We start from the raw sequence: 17,496 nt of genomic DNA, 5'->3' as shown, positions 1-17,496 counted from the left end.
GATCTTCTCAAAAGTTTTCTTTTCCTAGGAAAGAAGCTTTTGCTTTCCTCTCTCTTATCCAGAAGGTGGAAATTTATTTCCAGTTCTCTTGGTACTGATTTTGAGCACTGGAATGTGGTTGAAAAACAAAACCAGTGGGGAGTATGTTCTTCTTGGCTTCTAGGTGCTTGCTAAGAAAGGATTTTTTGAAATGATCATCAGATCATTATTATTTCATATACAGTATTATATTCACACGCTCTGATGCTAAGGAGCTAGATGTACTACTCCCCCTCCCCATCTGAAAAGAACTCTGTTCCAACTGCCAGTTGCCTTATATTAACACACTCTGATGCTACCCCTTCGCTAAACCGGACATGGGCGTGGCCAGCGTGTGACTCATCCGGCCTGCGGGCTGGGACATTCTACTCCCCCTCTGTTCCACCTGCCAGTTGCCTTATATTAACACACTCTGATGCTACGGAGTTACACATTTTACATTAAGTTTCAGGCTTTACATGTCAATTTATAGCACCCGATCACATAGTTTCATAGCAAACCACGGGTGTCCAGCCAGAATTTTATAAAAGGCAGCTAATTTCTATCAGTATTTAAATCAAAATCTTTGAAAGACTATGACTTTTTGGAGTGGGGTGGGGAGCAGAGTCTCTTTAGAAAAGAAATCTATTTCCCATCTACTCTAGAGTTAACTGACCTTTTGTTTTAGGATTCTTACATTTTTGTTACAAAGATCAGTGAATACATTGGAATTCCACATCTTATTTTATAGATAAAGACCAGAACTGGGAAGAGACAGGGAGAGAAAACTGACTATAATAATATAATGAGGCAAAGCAAGGTGGGGAAGAATTGAAAGACATCCCACAAATATCCCTGTATACTTGTTAACAATTTAATTACAGTGCATTTGTGGCTGAGTTTTAAAGCTTTGGAAAAGATTTGCTATGCTACACATTCCACTTTCCTGCCAATCTCTGTTGACTGCTTTTCTTTCTATTTCCTGGAGTTTATAAAGCTGCTTGGCTTCCACATTTAATCTTCCTGGAGAAAGAAATTATTGTCCATCCAATTAATTTAATTAGAATGTAATCAAGTTGTAGAGATCAGTGCAGCCGTGTGAGTGATTAGGAAAAAATGGCTTCACCAGGAAGATTTTTTTTAAATTTAAATTTGGTTTGGTAATCTTGAAAATCAAATAAAGGGAAGCCAATTTCACTTGATGCAGGTTATTACAGCTGAGCTTCCATGGCAGGCTAGCTGAGGAATGCTTCGCTCAACCCAATTTTCTGGATTCAGACAACATTCTGAAACCTAAGCTAACCTCGAGCTGGGATGGCAGAACGTGCTAGGTTAAAATGCAGTTGGTAGCTTAAGGTATCTTGCGAATAGAAGCTATTATTTCCTGCAATAAAGTAATACCCCAAAACCGCCAGTTAAGAATAAGGATGATGGGACTCTCGCATGTCTATTGTCTAACTAAACTGAGTTAATCAATTGGTAAGGCCACACTTGGAATACTGCATCCAGTTTTGGTCACCACGATGTAAAAAAGATGTTGAGACTCTAGAAAGAGTGCAGAGAAGAGCAACCAAGATGATTAGGGGACTGGAGGCTAAAACATATAAAGAATGGTTGCTGGAACTGGATATGTCTAGTCTGATGAAAAGAAGAACTAAGAGTGACATGATAGCAGTGTTCCAATATCTCAGGGACTGCCACAAAGAGGGAGTCAAGCTATTCTCCAAAGCACCTGAGGGTAGGACAAAAAGCAATGGGTGGAACCTAATCAAGGAGAGAAGCAACTTAGAACTAAGGAGAAATTTCCTGACAGAACAATTAATCAGTGGAACAACTTGCCTCCAGAAGTTGTGAATGCTTCAACACTGGAAGTTTTTAAGAAGAGGTTGGATAACCATTTGTCTGAAGTGGTGCCTAAGCAGGGGGTTGGACTAGAAGACTTCCAAGGTCCCTTCCAATTCTATTGTTCTGTTCTGTTCTGTTCTGTTCTGTTCTGTTCTGTTCTGTTCTATTCTATTCTATTCTATTCTATTCTATTCTATTCTATTCTATTCTATTCTATTCTATTCTATTCTATTCTATTCTACATTCTACATTCTACATTCTACATTCTACATTCTACATTCTATTCTCCTTAGTTCTATACTAACCAAGCTGATCGGCTAACCAATGTAAGGAAGAAAATCTGAACTGTATCTGTGATGACATTTGCCATCCAATTGGGGTTGATTTTTAGTGGCCACATAAATATATTTTCTTCAGGATGATCTTTCCCAACCTGGTCTTTCGGGTTTTTCAATGATCCACTCATCACCCTTATAATTGAGTCCATCCATCTTACTGCTGGTCACCTACTTCTCTTTCCTTCTACTTTTCTTAGCATTATGGACTTCTTAAGGGAGTTGGATCTTTCCATATGGTGTCCAAAATATGATAATTTGAGTCTATTCATTTGTGCCTTGATTGAGAATTCTAGATGGATTTATTCTATGAGCCTTTTGTTGTCTTGGCTATTGATAGTATTCTTAAGAGTCATCTCAAACACCAGTGTTCAAAAGTATTAATACCTTTTGCTTTCCTGCTTCTTTGAAGTCCAATTTTCACTTCCATAGATTGTCACAGGGAGAACTCTTGCTTGCACAATTCTATTCTTCATGCATAAAGACAGGTCACAGCATCTGAATATCTTGTTCAAGGTGATCACTAGTATCCCACGCCAAGTGCTAGTCTATTTGCTATCTGCTGGTTCCTTTAAGGTTTCCTAAATAGGCTGAAACTACCCACTATTTCCATAACTTAATTTTCAGTACTAAACAATTATGTAACTAAACATTATATAAAAAGAAAAAAATATGAAATAGGTAAAGAAAAATTGCCTAGACTGTGAAAAAACTTTAATGTTTTGTAGAAATGGGATGGTTGGTCTCATTGTACGGAAATCAATCTCATCACTCAAATAATGTTAGCCTAATTATTCATGCAAAGTATTTTAATGAGCCTGTTAGTCTAGGATGGCCATGGAATCCCAACAGGAAACAGACACTCATAAATGAAATAATAAAATCAAATAAAATCCTCCTTTTGTGGGATGTTCTTCTTGCTTCACAATTTAATGAAACAGCTTAAAGCTCTTTTGTTTCCAAAAAGAAATAACCACAACTTCATTTGGGCTTGTGGGTGTGAATAGTAGAATTTCAAAAATACAAGATTTCACCATGTCCCCTTGTTTCAGTTACTGTATATAGAACCCCAAACACAATTACATGGAACAGATTCATATTACTAATTTTAAAAAGAGCCAAAGAACATGGATAGAGATGAACTGATTTGCACATTTTCTAGCCCAGATCAAATTAGGCATTGCTGATTTTATCTGTTCTAATCATGTCTTTTGACTTGCTTGTTTTTCATTGAAACTCGGTAGCCAAGTTGTCCAGCACTTGCCAAAGCTTTGTGTTGCAAATTTTAATCTTTGGCAACTGGCTTTAGCCATTACATGATTAGAACTTCACCCATGAATTCTTCACAAGTGTCAAACTCTCACAAAGACAATGGACATGAGGGCCCCCAAATCTTTTAATTCCAACCACTTTTATCCTCTGTTTCTCTCAGAGACGTCTAGCGCCTTAAGCCTTGTGGAGTCTAATAAAAGTCCTTCTATAAGATGTTTTAAGACAAAAATCAGAGTGATTTCTTATTTTATAGAGCTGCTAAGTTATTTATGGGAGATATTTGTAGCTTGCTTGTGTTTTTTTTTCTTAAAAAGTGCCTCTAAAATGGTCCCATAAAATATTAACTGCTCTTCTCCCCTCCCAAAATGCATGAATGTGTCTTCAGAATTCACACTTGATTTCACGTTAAAGCACTTATTTCACACTAAAACATGAAGTAAAAAAAAGTGCTATAAGATGGTTGGGGTGATATTGTATGCGAAAAAGTCCTTCCTTGTTTCTCAGGTCTCCTATCACTTATCTTTGTTGTCTAACTCATAGTTCAGGTATGATGATGTTACTGTTATTGATGTCAGGACGATGTTTATTTATTTATTTATTGGTTTGATTATTACCTAGTTTGGGTAATGAAACATCTGCAAGAAAACAACCAAGCTCAGAGAGCACCAAGGAGCCCTCAGTGCAGGTATTGTTAGAAAAGGAGGAAATGGTGTCCCTGTACCCCAAAACAGACAACATTTTGAGGATGAAGCTCCACACTTTTTATTTATTTATCCAATTGGGGAGCACAGATCATGGAGAATGGGACGGGCGATGCTGTAATGACATCGCTGGAGAAATGATATCGAGACTTCAGAATTTTCTCTTCCACCAGGTTATTGAAGTTTTTGGAAGGGCAACTCCTACCGATATCAGGCTGTACAAAGATTAGATTTGGCTGTATTTGAAAGATGCGATCGTTCCAAATCAGATTATCAATTTGGATTGAACGGTTTGCCTCTAAACTGATCTGATTCTAGGACCTTTTGTGCATTTTCCGCCCTAAATCGAATCAACTTTCTGAGTTGGAAGAAGAAAAGTCTTCCAGTGAAATGTTCGTGGAGGAAGTTGGGTGTCCTGACATTTATTTCATTTCAAGACTGAGAAACGGATATGGATGTCTTTTCTTTCCTTGCATCATCATCATCTCTTGAATGGTCTTCAGCCTCCATGATTTCAATCAAGTCAGGAGAAAACTTCCCATGGGAATTTCTGAGGAGTGGTGCAAATGTCCCAGTTAAAGGAGAGTCCCATCCTTGAGAAGTAATTGCAATTTCTGGAAACAAAAATTCATAAAGACCCATCCAATTATAGTCTGCCTGCATTATAGAAATTTGAAAGGCCATGGGTATGCCTGATTGAGTGATACGGTGGCCTAGAGGTGGAGCTCTTGCCTCACAAGAATTCTGTGAATTCGATCCTAGGTAGAGGCAGATATTTCTCTCTGGGCACGATGATAATATATCTGCTGAACATAGCTCTGCATTGGTGACAGGAAGGGCATCTGGCCACTAATTACTCAGCTCCATTCAGTTGCCCAGACTCCACCCTGCAAAGGATTGTGGGGTCATTAAAAGATGATGATGATGATGATGATGATGATGATGATGATGGGTGTGCCTGACTCTACTGGATATCCTTCTCCTGTAAATGATTCTACTTTGGCTATTGTTTTATTCTATATTGGCTGTAAAAGATATCATAGGTAGCTCGATTCATTAAGAAGGACAACAACAACTGGGTTTTCTTACTTTTGAAGGAAGCATATTAAGGTGAGACATATCATGCATACCATAAATAATGTGGACAGGGAGAAGTTTTTCTTCACAATTTGACATAATCTATTGAAACTAGATTCAGGAATCAAATCTCACCGGCTCAAGGTTGACTCAGCCTTCCATCCTTCCGAGGTGGGTAAAATGAGGACCCAGATTGTTGGGGGCAATATGCTATTTAGTATACTGTCTTTGGTGTAAGCCGCCCAGAGTCCTCAGAGAGTGGGCGGCATAAAAATATGACTAATAAAATAAATAGAAAAAAGAAAAAAAAAGAAACTAGATTCAGGACAATTTAGGACCAATTATTCTTTTTTCTTTAATCCAGTGTATGATTAAACTGGAATTCACTGCCAACTGACATGATAACAGAAGCCAATCTGGATGGTTTGAAAAGTCACGTTCATGAACAATCGGTCTATATCCTGATGATTTGCATAAGACATAAACTCATTTAATGCATGTCAGGGTTCCAAGTAACACCCCCAAGGAAAGAAAACTCCAAGGACTTCAGGAAGGCCTTGAAGTTCTCACTGCTAAGACTTGAGAGTGGGGTTTCCCATCATCTTTGTATTTTCTTCACAACCAGAAAGTATCTTTTGAGCCTATCCTGGAAGCTGTCCCTTCCTTTCCCTCCAATCCTATTACAGATGATGGGGCTTTTCATAGATAGTCTTGAACTTTTTGGAGGAGCTGCCAGTCTATCAACGAAGGATTTTCAACGACAGCCTCCTCAAGGCAGATGCTATTTCATTCTATCTCTTGTCCTTGTGTTCTTTCAAATGATAGGTGGGATTGTCAGCTCCGGTAGTGTGGAGACATCCCCCTCTCCTCTTATTTTAGATCTTATGTCAGCTTCGCCAGAGAAAAAGAGCCGAACATCCAGTTCGGACTAAAATTACTTAAATGGAAGACGCTTCTCTCTCTAATGTGAAGAAGTAGTTACCTTTTTCTGCCTGTAAATCTAACTAATATTATAAACTGGGGAAAAGCAGAAAGGTCAACTTTTGGTGAAATGTTTCTTTTGAATCCTGCAGACAGAACAGTAGGCAATAGCTTTCAATTATTCACACTCAACTTGCAAAAATGGGGGCCGCTGCAGGTTGCTACAGCAATCACAGGCTGGTGCCTGCCTGGCTTTGCTCTATAAGTGCTTCATCAGCATTCTGTCAGTTTTGTGATGATCTCCGTTAAAACCACCGTGGGGCTGTTCTGCCTAGGCTCACTACTTCTTCCACTCCCGTGATTCAGAATTAAGCTTCTACTGATTTCATGGCCCGGAGAAGTAAAGATTAGCGGCTTGGGATAAGTCCGCTGTGTTTTAGAATCTGCTTGTAGGGAAAGCTTTCCAGTCCATCAAATTTCCGGTCTGATGTTTTAAATTTAAAGAAAAAATCCACTGAAATTAATCTGAATGGACCTGGGGGGTGGAGAGGGGAGTTTCATTTACGTGGTAAACTTTAAAAGGTGTCTCCTCAACCTTGGTGTTTTTTTTTTTTTTAAATGTGCAAGGAGGTTTGCATGCTGACAGCAGCGTCCGTTCTTTGAAGAGAAAGAGGCTTTTAAAACTCTGTCCATTTTCTCAGATGGTCAAGTTATGCAATGTTACAGGGCATTCTAAGGGATGCCAAGTAGTGTGGCCTGTGAAAGACATGCTGAGCTTTTAAAACATTAATAAAGAGTGCATTAATGAAGAGCATTTAAAACCTAGTCAATAAGTCCAACTCCTTACTTTACTATGTTACCTTATCCCACCCTACTCTGTGGAAAGAACTTCTTCAAGGATGTTTTCTGGTTAGCTTCCATTCCATCAGTTCTTCCAAAAATTAGATTCTACTTCAAGAGTCTAGGCTCAAGGTTGACTCAGATTTCTATCCTTCTGAGGTGGGTAAAATGAGGACCCAGATTGTTGGGGGCAATAGGCTGACTCTGTAAACCGCTTAGAGAGGGCTATAAGGCACTGTGAAGTGATATATAAGTGCTATTGCTACCCAAAGTCCGGAAAGAATTAATTTTAATTCCTACCAAAGAAAGCCAAGAAGCTCTTCCAGATGATCTAGGTCAGTGATGGCTAAGCTTTTTGCCATCAGGTACCAAAAGCAGGGGGAGCAGTCAGGATTGAATTTGGCTTTTGAATGAATGGCAAGATACCCTCCCCCAAAAGTGGAGAGGGAAGGAAAGAGGGAGGGAGAGAGAGGGGGGAGAGAAAAAGAGTGGGAGAGAGAGAGAGACAGAGAGAGAAAGAGAGGAAGGGAGGGAAAGAGAGAGAGGGGAAAAGAGAGAGGGGGGAAAGAGAGAGAGGGAGGAAAAGAGAGAGGGAAAAGAGAGAAGCAGAGAGAGGGGGAGGGAAAGAGAGGTGAGAGAGAGAGAGAGCACCAAGACATAGTAAAAATGACAGATAAATTCAAGCTTGTTTCCAGAAAGTAGAGCAACATAATTTGGATTCAAATGAAATTAAATTAATTCAACAAGTAAATTAATTAAATTAATTCCTGTCTGTGTATTTAATCATTTGTTTCCCACTGTTCTATTAAGTATTATAATTCAGCTGCAACTTCTGGAGAGGCTTCAAACAATTTGGAGGCGGGCTGCAAGAAGATTTGAGAAGAAAGATTTCACAATCCTAGTCTAAGGCGAGCAAAGTTGACTAACAAAGAGTGGAGCGTGACAGAGGATTCAAAGCTACAGATGCTGAAGAGGAGATAAATTATGGTCCCTATTAGCCTGTTTTTCACTCTTTAGAGTTTAGACTCTCTAACTGCCCTAAGATCTAATGAAGGAACACTGTGCCATTCTTCTTTCAAAGGAGAGTCTTCCCTTCTGGCTAAGCTCTGATGTAGCTTGTTCAGCTTTTGTCTAGCATGGTGTGAGAATCCAGCCAATTCTGTCCTAATAAATAACCCATGAGGAACAGAGTTACAGTGGCAAATTATGGTTGACAAAATGATGCTATTAAGTAAAATGTGGACTTGTCGCTCTGTTCTCCCACCGAATGACTTCTACTGCTAATTATATTTCACTCGGTCAGTGATCTGTATCTTTGCATCAACTGGCCCTTGGAGACGTTTCTTAGGTTCCCAGCTACAGTAGTGGCCAAAATTGTGGAAACCTTTTGGGAAAAGTGTATTTTTGAGGTTTGATGGCTAATAACACCCCCCCCCCTTTTTTTTGGAGTTTCTAGATAATCCTATTCCACTGCTGGAATGGCCTGGGAATAGCCCAGACCTTAACCCAATTGAAAATCTATGGAGCCGACTAAAGAAACTTTTTAGTCAGAAGCGACCCAGCAATAAAACCCAGTTAATAGAAGCCATCATTCAATCTTGGTTTCACATTAGAACAGCTGCAGAACTAAAAGACTTGGTTCACTCCATGGAAAGACATTGTTAAGGCTGTAATTCATGCTGAAGGTTACCCAACTAAGTATTAACTGACATGGTGATCATTTTTGTATAGCTGTTTTTTTCTATGTGTTTCACTTTTCTTCTTTATACGGTAACTGCTATGCTAATAGCAAACCCTTCATAAAAGTTATTGCATTACATTCTTTATTAAATTATCTATTCATTGATATATAATTATATGGTACTACTCAAAAAAAAAAAGTGGTGTTATTAGCTAGTTTTAGAAGATACACTTTCCCGAAAAGGTTTCCACAATTTTGGCCACTACTGTATGTGGTTGTATCTCCTGTACAGAGCAGATCTTGGCAACTGCAATGATTGGGGGGAAAAGGAGATGGAGACCAATCCATTTCTTGTTGCTGAAAAATGGACAGGATTTTGGTTATTGATATTGTAAGCCACCCAGAATTGCTTGGTAGAGACATGGGGGCATACACATTTAATAAATAAAAACAAATAAAAATAAATTACCTCATTATGCTAAAAGCTTAAGAAATTTTCTGTTGGATGCCTGCAGTTTAGCAAAGTGTTCCAAAAACCTTTCTTAGGACCAGCGGATCAATGTTGGTCCCACTGACCACAATGTTGCTTCCTGTAGTATCTCCAAGGAGATCCTTAGGATGGGCAATCTTCCATTGGCTATGCAATTCAGGTTTGCACTCTGTGCTTCAGAATTGTCCGATGTAATGGATGGCACCAGGCTAACATTATGGGCTTGCTGATGTACTTATGAGTCACTATCTCACCTTCCAAATTTTATAGAGGCCGGATGAATGGGGAAGGTAAATATTGTTTTAATTTTAGGCAATTTAACTAGGAATAGATCTTCATAATAGGGACACGGTGGCTCAGTGGCTAAGATGCTGAGCTTGTCGATCGAAAGGTCGGCAGTTCAGTGGTTCGAATCCCTAGTGCCACGTAATGGGGTGAGCTCCCATTACTTGTCCCAGCTTCTGCCAACCTAGCAGTTCGAAAGCACGTAAAAAATGCAAGTAGAAAAATAGGGACCACCTTTGATGGGAAGGTAACAGCGTTCCATGCGTCTTTAGTGTTTAGTCATGCCAGCCACATGACCATGGAGACGTCTTTGGACAGCGCTGGCTCTTTGGCTTTGAAACAGAGATGAGCACCGCCCCCTAGAGTCGGGAACCACTAGCACATATATGCCAGGGGAACCTTTACCATTTACTAGACCTTTATAAATGTCATTTTCATGAAGATGCAGAGACCAGACCATTTACTGAAGACTTCCATATTGAAAAGAACGATTTATCAGATATTGAAATCCTCCCTGGGATTGAGGATGACTTGAGAAGAGTTTGTTAGAAGAAGTTAGGTTTCCTATTACTTTTCAAGTTAGGGGTTTGGCAGTTCTATATGGCTTTAGTTTATAAAATGCTTTGGAGTGGGCAATAGTCTATAAATTAATAATTGAAGGCTAATAACCAACATGACATTGCTCCTACAGCTTTTAAGCAAGGGGAGGCAGGAGGCATCGGTGAGAAACATTTTAATTATTTTTGCTTCAGGATTTATTTATTTTTTTACTTTTGCTTTTCATAATATATAGAATAGTAGCATTTCCTTTGCTGAAACGTCTGATCTGGATAATGCCTTTTCTTTTAATGAAAAGATGGAGTTGTAGAAGTGCAAAAAAAAAGGTAATCAATATGATTGCAGTTTTGGAGAATCCCTTTTCCTGCAAGACAAATTTAAAGCTTTTGCCGATTTTTCTTTCTTTTCCCTTAGTTTACAGAGAAAAAGGCAGCTGGCAGTGGGAGAATGAGTAATAAAAGAGATTTCTCAAATTAGTCATGGTGTCAAGAAAATGGATAGCCAAGTTTTTCTTCTTCTTCCATCCTTCCTCTCACTCATATAATACTGTGCAATTGATTGGTGGTAACAGATTTAAGAACAAGTAAAAGGAAAAAAAAAAGTCCATTACGCAAAGTATTGTAATGGAACTGTGACATTCACTGCCTGAAGATGTGGTGATGGCCATTAGCTTATTATAGAATAGGATTAGACTAATTTATAATGGTCTGTTACTGATGATCACAGATGGCTACATCCAATCTCTTAGAAAAGAGCCAGTAGGCTGCAGAATATTATGCTGGATTCGGGAGAAGACTATCCTAGTCAGGGTTTGTTTGTTTTTTTGGATGTCAGGAGTCAGCCAACTCTGGTTATCAAAAGGCAAATGAGAAAACACCCAGCTATGCTAAGATAAATGTACTTGTTTAACATACTTACTGTATCTGAAATAATGATACAAAATAAATAAATAAAGTGTTGATCTTGTTTTCTATTAGAATTTAAGACATGGAACAAGGATCTTAAGTTACTGAAAAGAAAATTCTAGTTGAAGATTGAGGGGTGGGTGGGAAGCTAATGATAACATAGAGCCAAGGTGGCACATGGTTAGAGTGCAGTATTGCAGGCTACTTCAGTTGACTTCTAGCTGCAGTTCGGCAGTTCAAATCTCACCAACTCAAGGTTGACTCAGGCTTCCATCCTTCCGAGGTTGGTAAAATGAGGACCCAGATTGTTGGGAGCAATATGCTGACTTTGTAAACCGCTTAGAGAGGGCTGTAAAAGCACTATGAAGTGGTATATAAGTCTAAGTGCTATTGCACTTAGTGTCGATCAAAGTGAGTTTGACAGTTGAAGCCTTTATTCAGGGAGGTGATGGACTCCCCTTGACTGGATGGTTCATGTAGAGGCTAAGTGGAGGATGCTTTCATGAGGATTCATGACCCAAGCAAGGGTTTGCTATATTTCTTTCCCTTGTGAAATTAGCCTGAAGACCAAAGAAACTTCAATGACTTTCCCAAGATTATGTTTCTATGATTCTATGGTCCTCAGGCTAATTTCAAAAGCCTTTGGTGAACTATCTCTTTAGCCTTCTGCTAAGAGATGGCTGTCCTTCTCCAGCAGTGTGCTACAGAAGAAGAAAAAGAAATAGAGTGAGAGTGAGAGTGGAAGAGACAGAAAAGAGTGGAAGAAAGATCAAGGGAGAGAGAGACAGAAGGAGAAGGGATCAGAAAGAGAGTAGATGATGGCACTAGCTTTTTTACAGATTCCTCCAGGTCTATTCAGTTCACCAGAGGCACATGGACATCTAAAGATTTCTGTCCACCAGATCTGCAGCATCCCTTCACTTCAACTAAAGCCCAGCAGGAGACCCTGTAAGAGAAATTCTCTCCATGTGGGTACAGTCAGAGAAAAGATGGGGAGATATGTAACAGAAAATAACCATACCAAAAGACTCTCCGCATTGATAAATTGATAAAAAAAAAAAATCAGAAGAAATTCTAAAAGACATTGAGATTGGAAAAAGAGAAGCCATTTGTGCAAGGAAAGAAAATGGTCAGATTTTAGTAAAGAACTGGTGAGGGAAAAGTTTCAAATCTCTTATAGAAGCTCAAAATTCCATAGGTGCTCATAACCCTCTCAATTCTGAAAAGCAGGTCAATAATATGGGAAATGCAACCTTCTTATTTTATCAGATATGACCTTGAGGCATCTTCAAGGATGCAATCAGGTTAAATCTTTATTTAGGAATAAAGTAGAGAAAATGGGTTCCCTGGCATGGAGGCATCCATGCCTGGATCGAGCCCATGGATCAGTCCCTTAGGAAGCTAGAACAAGAGCCAAAAAGCAGCCCCTGTGCAGGGGTTCTTATAGGGGCCCTGGCCCCTCCCTTACCAATGTGTGTAAGGGGGCCGGAGGGCCATTAACTCTCCCCAATGGGGCTGCAGGGGCTGGAGCCCCTTGACCCACCAGTGGGATCAAAGGTGCCTCTTAAATCCCATCCGGTGGCCTTTTAAGAAACTACCATGGCTGGCACAAAACACCTAACATTCTTGATCACTGAGATAGGAAGATATTGAAATAGGAGGACTTCTTATCAGATCCAGCAGTCTATTGATATTCTCAGTCATCCAGGTCATGGTTGTCCCAAAGGTGCTTTCCAAAAGGCAATTGGACTTTGAAGATGTTTCGCTTCTCATCCAAGAAACTTCTTCAGTGAAGAACTGAAGAAGTCTCTTGGATGTGAAGTGAAACCTTTTCAAGGAAAAAACCCAGAAAGTCCAGTTGCCTTTTGGAAAAGCACTTTTGGGACAGACCCAGCATTCATTCTTAAGATCTAACATGGTACATCTTACCATGACGGGATGGCCTGTTAAGGACTTTTGAGAATCCCGAAGCTTTGGCATTTGTAATGGTGGATGGATTCGCTCAAGAAAAGGTAGCAACAACAGGGTTCCAACCAGGGGTGAAATCCAAAATTTTTCCCTACCGGTTCTGTGGGTGTGGCATGGTGGGCATGGCAGGGGAAGGATATTGCAAAATCTCCATTCCCACCCCACTCTGGGGCCAGCCAGAGATGGTATTTGCCGGTTCTCCGAACTACTCAAAATTTCCGCTACCGGTTCTCCAGAACCTGTTAGAACCTGCTGGATTTCACCCCTGTGTTGTGGCCCACCAGCGGCCTGCACGGATCGTGGCTGATCCCGACAACGAGGAGGCTGGTGTGGTATTGCGCCAGCAGCCTGCGCAGCCGGCGCTTGTGTCGGACAGCGAGGAGGCTGAAGAGGATGTGGTGCCAGGGGCAGAGACTCAGCCAGGGCCTTCAGAACCTCCAGAGGCTCCTTGAAGTGGAGAGAGCGAAGTGGAGGAGCCTCTTCTCAGTGCTTGAGCACGCAGGGCTGCCAAAAGGCAGGAGTGGCTACTCAAGAGGAGGAGATCTCCTCGAGAGTAAGGCTTGAGGATAATTGGCCACTCCCTTAGCCTATTTAAGTCACATGCCTTTAGAAAGTTTCTTGCTAGAAACAACTTGTAATTATCATCAGAGCATTTTTGGAAAAGTCTTATCGTATCTTGTTTTCTGGGCTGGTTGCCAACCTTTGCCGGACTTTGGTTTATTCTTGCTACTTAATAAATTTGATAAGGACCGTTGGTGTGTGTCAATATCCTCGGGAATCCAGAGCTGGGGCAGAACATCCTGGTTCCAACTCAGATATAGTACTTTCCATGCAAAATGGATTTTGAGAGATGCACAATGTTTTCATTTACAACTTTGCTTTATGCAGAGACTCCGTGAAGCAGCACACAGCGTCAAGTCGAGGTTCGGCAAATAGGGTACAAATAGATTAAACAAAATATAGTTTTGTAGTTCATTTTGGTTAATCACAGAGTCGGTGTTGCGAGCCAATCTTCTATAGACGAGAGCCATGGATGATTGGCATTTCATTACGACGCTCTTCAACCATTCATCAGGCAAGGTGGTGGGGGAAGCCAGAAACGAAAGATCTGATGGAAAGATCCGATTCCCTTTCCCAGCTAGGCGAATTCAAAGCTCCGTGCATTATAAATCATAGCAAATGTTCTTTATAAAAAATGTATGCTATGAGTACATGTGCTGTAGTATCAGGTTTGTGATTCATGTCTGTATAGTACCTTATTACTCTGAAAACCAAGCAAAGGACAAAGGAACTGGACTGGTGGATGGTGCTTGCTGAATACATCTTCTGCCCATTAAGGAAACAAGCATCCTATCTGGCGTAGAGGAATTGGGTTCAGCATCTTCCAGGTTCCTTGAAAAAAACTGTAAAAAAGTGACTCCAGAGGAGAGGACAGAAATGGCCCATAATTGTGCTTGCAGAAGTTCTGTCAGTTCTTTGAGGTAGGCCAAGTAATGTTGCCAGGTGTCCACTATTCGAGTGGACAGTCCGCTTTTTTCACATTATGTTTACTATTTTTTTTTCACAAAATAGTGGACAATTTTTTTATTCAAAAGCTTTATGATGAAATTAAAATGTAATTTAATATTTTACATATTATTATAATATATTTGATGTTTTGAATTTTAAGTAAAGTTTTGAAGTGATTATTTTAATACGTGTTAAAATGTTTGTAAGAAAATATATAATTTAATTGTAATTTTTTTTTACTACTTAACCCCCACCCACCCCCACCCCTCGCTTGTCCGCTATTTTTTGGAAGCAGACCCTAAGGCCAAGCCAGAAAACAGACTCCACAATTAATATTGGAACTCTACTTTATTGATATAGGCTACAGTATTAATAATCTTGAAAACTTGATAGGGTTTTCCTTTCCCTACATTTCTTCCTAATTCCTTCTCCTTTCATAAACTTAATTCAAGTTTTGCTAAATACTATATTCCTTCTTTGATCATCTATGTAGTTCTCACAGTGGTGGAATTCAAATTTCTTTTACTATTGGTTCTGTGGGTGTGGCTTGGTAGGCATGGTGTGGCTTGGTGGGTGTGGCAGGGGAAGGAGGTCTACATGCTGCCCTTTCCCTTCTGATCCTTTAACACAAGATAAGCCAGCTTTTTCATCCCTTGATAAAGCTGCCCCACCCTCTGTAAAGCTGTTTAGAGTTAGCTGTCAAGCATTGTGAAGCGGTATATAAGTCTAAGTGCCAGGGGTGGGCTTCAAAAATTTTAGCAAGAAGTTCTGTGCCCAGTTGCTGAGTAGGTGTGGCCATGGTGGGCGTGGCCTAGTTGGCCTCCTGCACCATGGCAGGGGGCGGGTGTTTTTGCCCTCCCTGGGCTCCCGAGGCTTTCCTTGAGCCTCCAGGAGGGCAAAAAGTGCCTCCCCAGGCTCCAGAGGCCCTCTGGAGGCCAGAAATGGGCCCTTCCCAAACTTCCGGTAGGCCCATTTTTCACCCTCCCCAAGCCTCTGCGTGCCCTGCACTTACCTGCATCCAAAATGGGCCGTGTGGGGACTCCTGGGAGGGGAGGGGAGGGGTGGGCGGGGCCAGCCAGGAGTGGAATTTGGGAGTTCTCCGAACTGCACAGCATCTTAGCTAGAGGTTCTCCCGAACCCCTACGAACCTTCAACAGCCCACCCCTGCTAAGTGCTATTGCTATTATTTTGCCTGCCTTATAAAACTCAGTTTGGGGAAGATGATTCTGTACTGACAAATAACCTAATTTGTGTAGGATATGAGAGCAAGAAACAATGGCAACTGGTATTCCTTTTACAAAGAGCAATCGGAAAATAGAAAAAAATTGAGATTTTTTTTCCCAGTGCCTTTAGTATCTTTGTAGTTCTAGAGGCCTTGTTTACAACGGGGTTAGGGTCATTCACTTTTGATGAGCTGGAGGGTGAATATGTGAATTTCTTCATCCCATTAATTTCATGCTTCATAGGACGCACACAAAGATTAGAAGTAACCTACATTCTTTACCAGTTCCTTACCAAGTTCAGTTGCTTTTATAAAGCCTTTTTTTTTCTTTGTATAAAAGTATTGAGTTAATTACACAATTCTTTGCAGGTCGCTTTAAAAATGTATTCTCAACATCCTGTCCCCATTCCATTCAAAATGATTTTGCTACAAGACAAACCTTGAAGTACTTTAAGAAAAATATGTCCTGAGTAGAAATATTAATTCATCTATTTATCAAACATTTGTGCAGCTTTTTCAGGGCATATAAAATGCAACCTAAAGTGTAAAATTGCACTGAAAGCATCCAGACAAAGCAATTAAAGACACATTAAAATACAAAGAACACTCAGCACCCTTCAGAGCTCATTTTAGCAACTAAGAAGTTGCTTAAAAACCTCTCGGAATATCTTAGAGTGAAGTAGATAATGCTGACCTGACCCCTCTTAGCAAGGAGTTCCATAGGTTAAAAACAGCCACTAAGAAGCCCATGTCTGAATTCTATCAGTTATGTCTAAGACAATGTTGGAACAGACATTTAATTTCTTGGGAAATTAAAGTTCTAGATAGATTGCTGTGGAAATAGGCAATATTTCAAACAGCTCGGTCCAAAGTTGTGTAGGACTTTGTAGTTTAGTGGTACAACTTTGAGGATTACTAGAAATGGGCTGATAGCCATTGATTAGGGAAATCAAATCAAATCTGTTTTACTGAATTATTGAGTCTGTCATCTGTACCTCTATAACTGTCTGGTTTGGTTCTGCAACCCAACAAGGCAAACACAGACTTCAGAGGATAATTAGAACTGCAGAAAAAACAGTTGCTACCAACCTGCCTTCCATTGAGGAACTGTATACTGCATGAGTCAAAAAGAGGTCTGTGAAAATATTTACAGACCCCTCTCACCCTGGACATAAACTGTTTCAACTCCTACCCTCAAAACGACGCTATAGAGCACTGCAGACCAAAATAACTAGACACAAGAACAGTTTTTTTCCTGAACACCATCACTCTGCTAAACAAATAATTCCCTCAACACTGTCAAACTATTTACTAAGTCTGCACTACTATTAATCTTCTCATCTTTCCCACCACCCATCTCCTTCCACTTATCTCCTTCAACTAATATGACTGTAATTTTGTTGCTTGTATCCTTATGATTTATATTGATATTGTTCCTGATTGCTTATTTGTACCCTATGACTATAATTAAGTGTTGTACGTTATGATCCTTGATGAACGTATCTTTTCTTTTATGTACACTGAGAGCATATGCACCAAAGACAAATTCCTTGTATGTCCAATCACACTTGGCCAATAAAAAATTCTATTCTATTCTATTCTATTCTATTCTATTCTATTCTATTCTATTCTATTCTATTCTATTCTATTCTATTCTATTCTATTCTATTTGTTCCGGGCAGTGGGATCAGAATGGGTGGAAAATGGATCACGTGGAGGCAGCAATAGGCAATGGCAATCCCTTCAGCCTGAAACAGCTGATGGTCAGGAGACCGATCCAACCGACAATCAGCTGCTTGTGCTAATCAGGTTGTGCTAAAGCTGAAACAGGCTGTTTGCTATTTGTTGCAAGGAGGCAAATTGCTGGGA

At 40.1% G+C, this 17,496-nt stretch overlaps 1 long non-coding RNA gene across 1 annotated transcript; it reads left to right on the top strand.

Annotated features, from left to right (window-relative positions):
* Window positions 1-7,110: 7,110 nt before the first annotated feature.
* LOC117663507 (uncharacterized) lies at window positions 7,111-8,258 on the top strand. The gene is made up of 2 exons (XR_004590725.2): window positions 7,111-7,168; window positions 7,820-8,258. It is a non-coding gene; the product is annotated as an uncharacterized LOC117663507 (long non-coding RNA).
* The last annotated feature ends 9,238 nt before the right edge of the window (window positions 8,259-17,496 follow it).

The sequence above is a fragment of the Pantherophis guttatus genome, chromosome 10 (genome assembly GCF_059756535.1).
Source record: "Pantherophis guttatus breed Tessera chromosome 10, ASM5975653v1, whole genome shotgun sequence".
Taxonomy (NCBI): Eukaryota; Metazoa; Chordata; class Lepidosauria; order Squamata; family Colubridae; genus Pantherophis; species Pantherophis guttatus.
The sequence above is the reverse complement of the archived record's forward strand: the minus strand, read 5'-3'. Positions and strand labels throughout refer to the sequence as shown.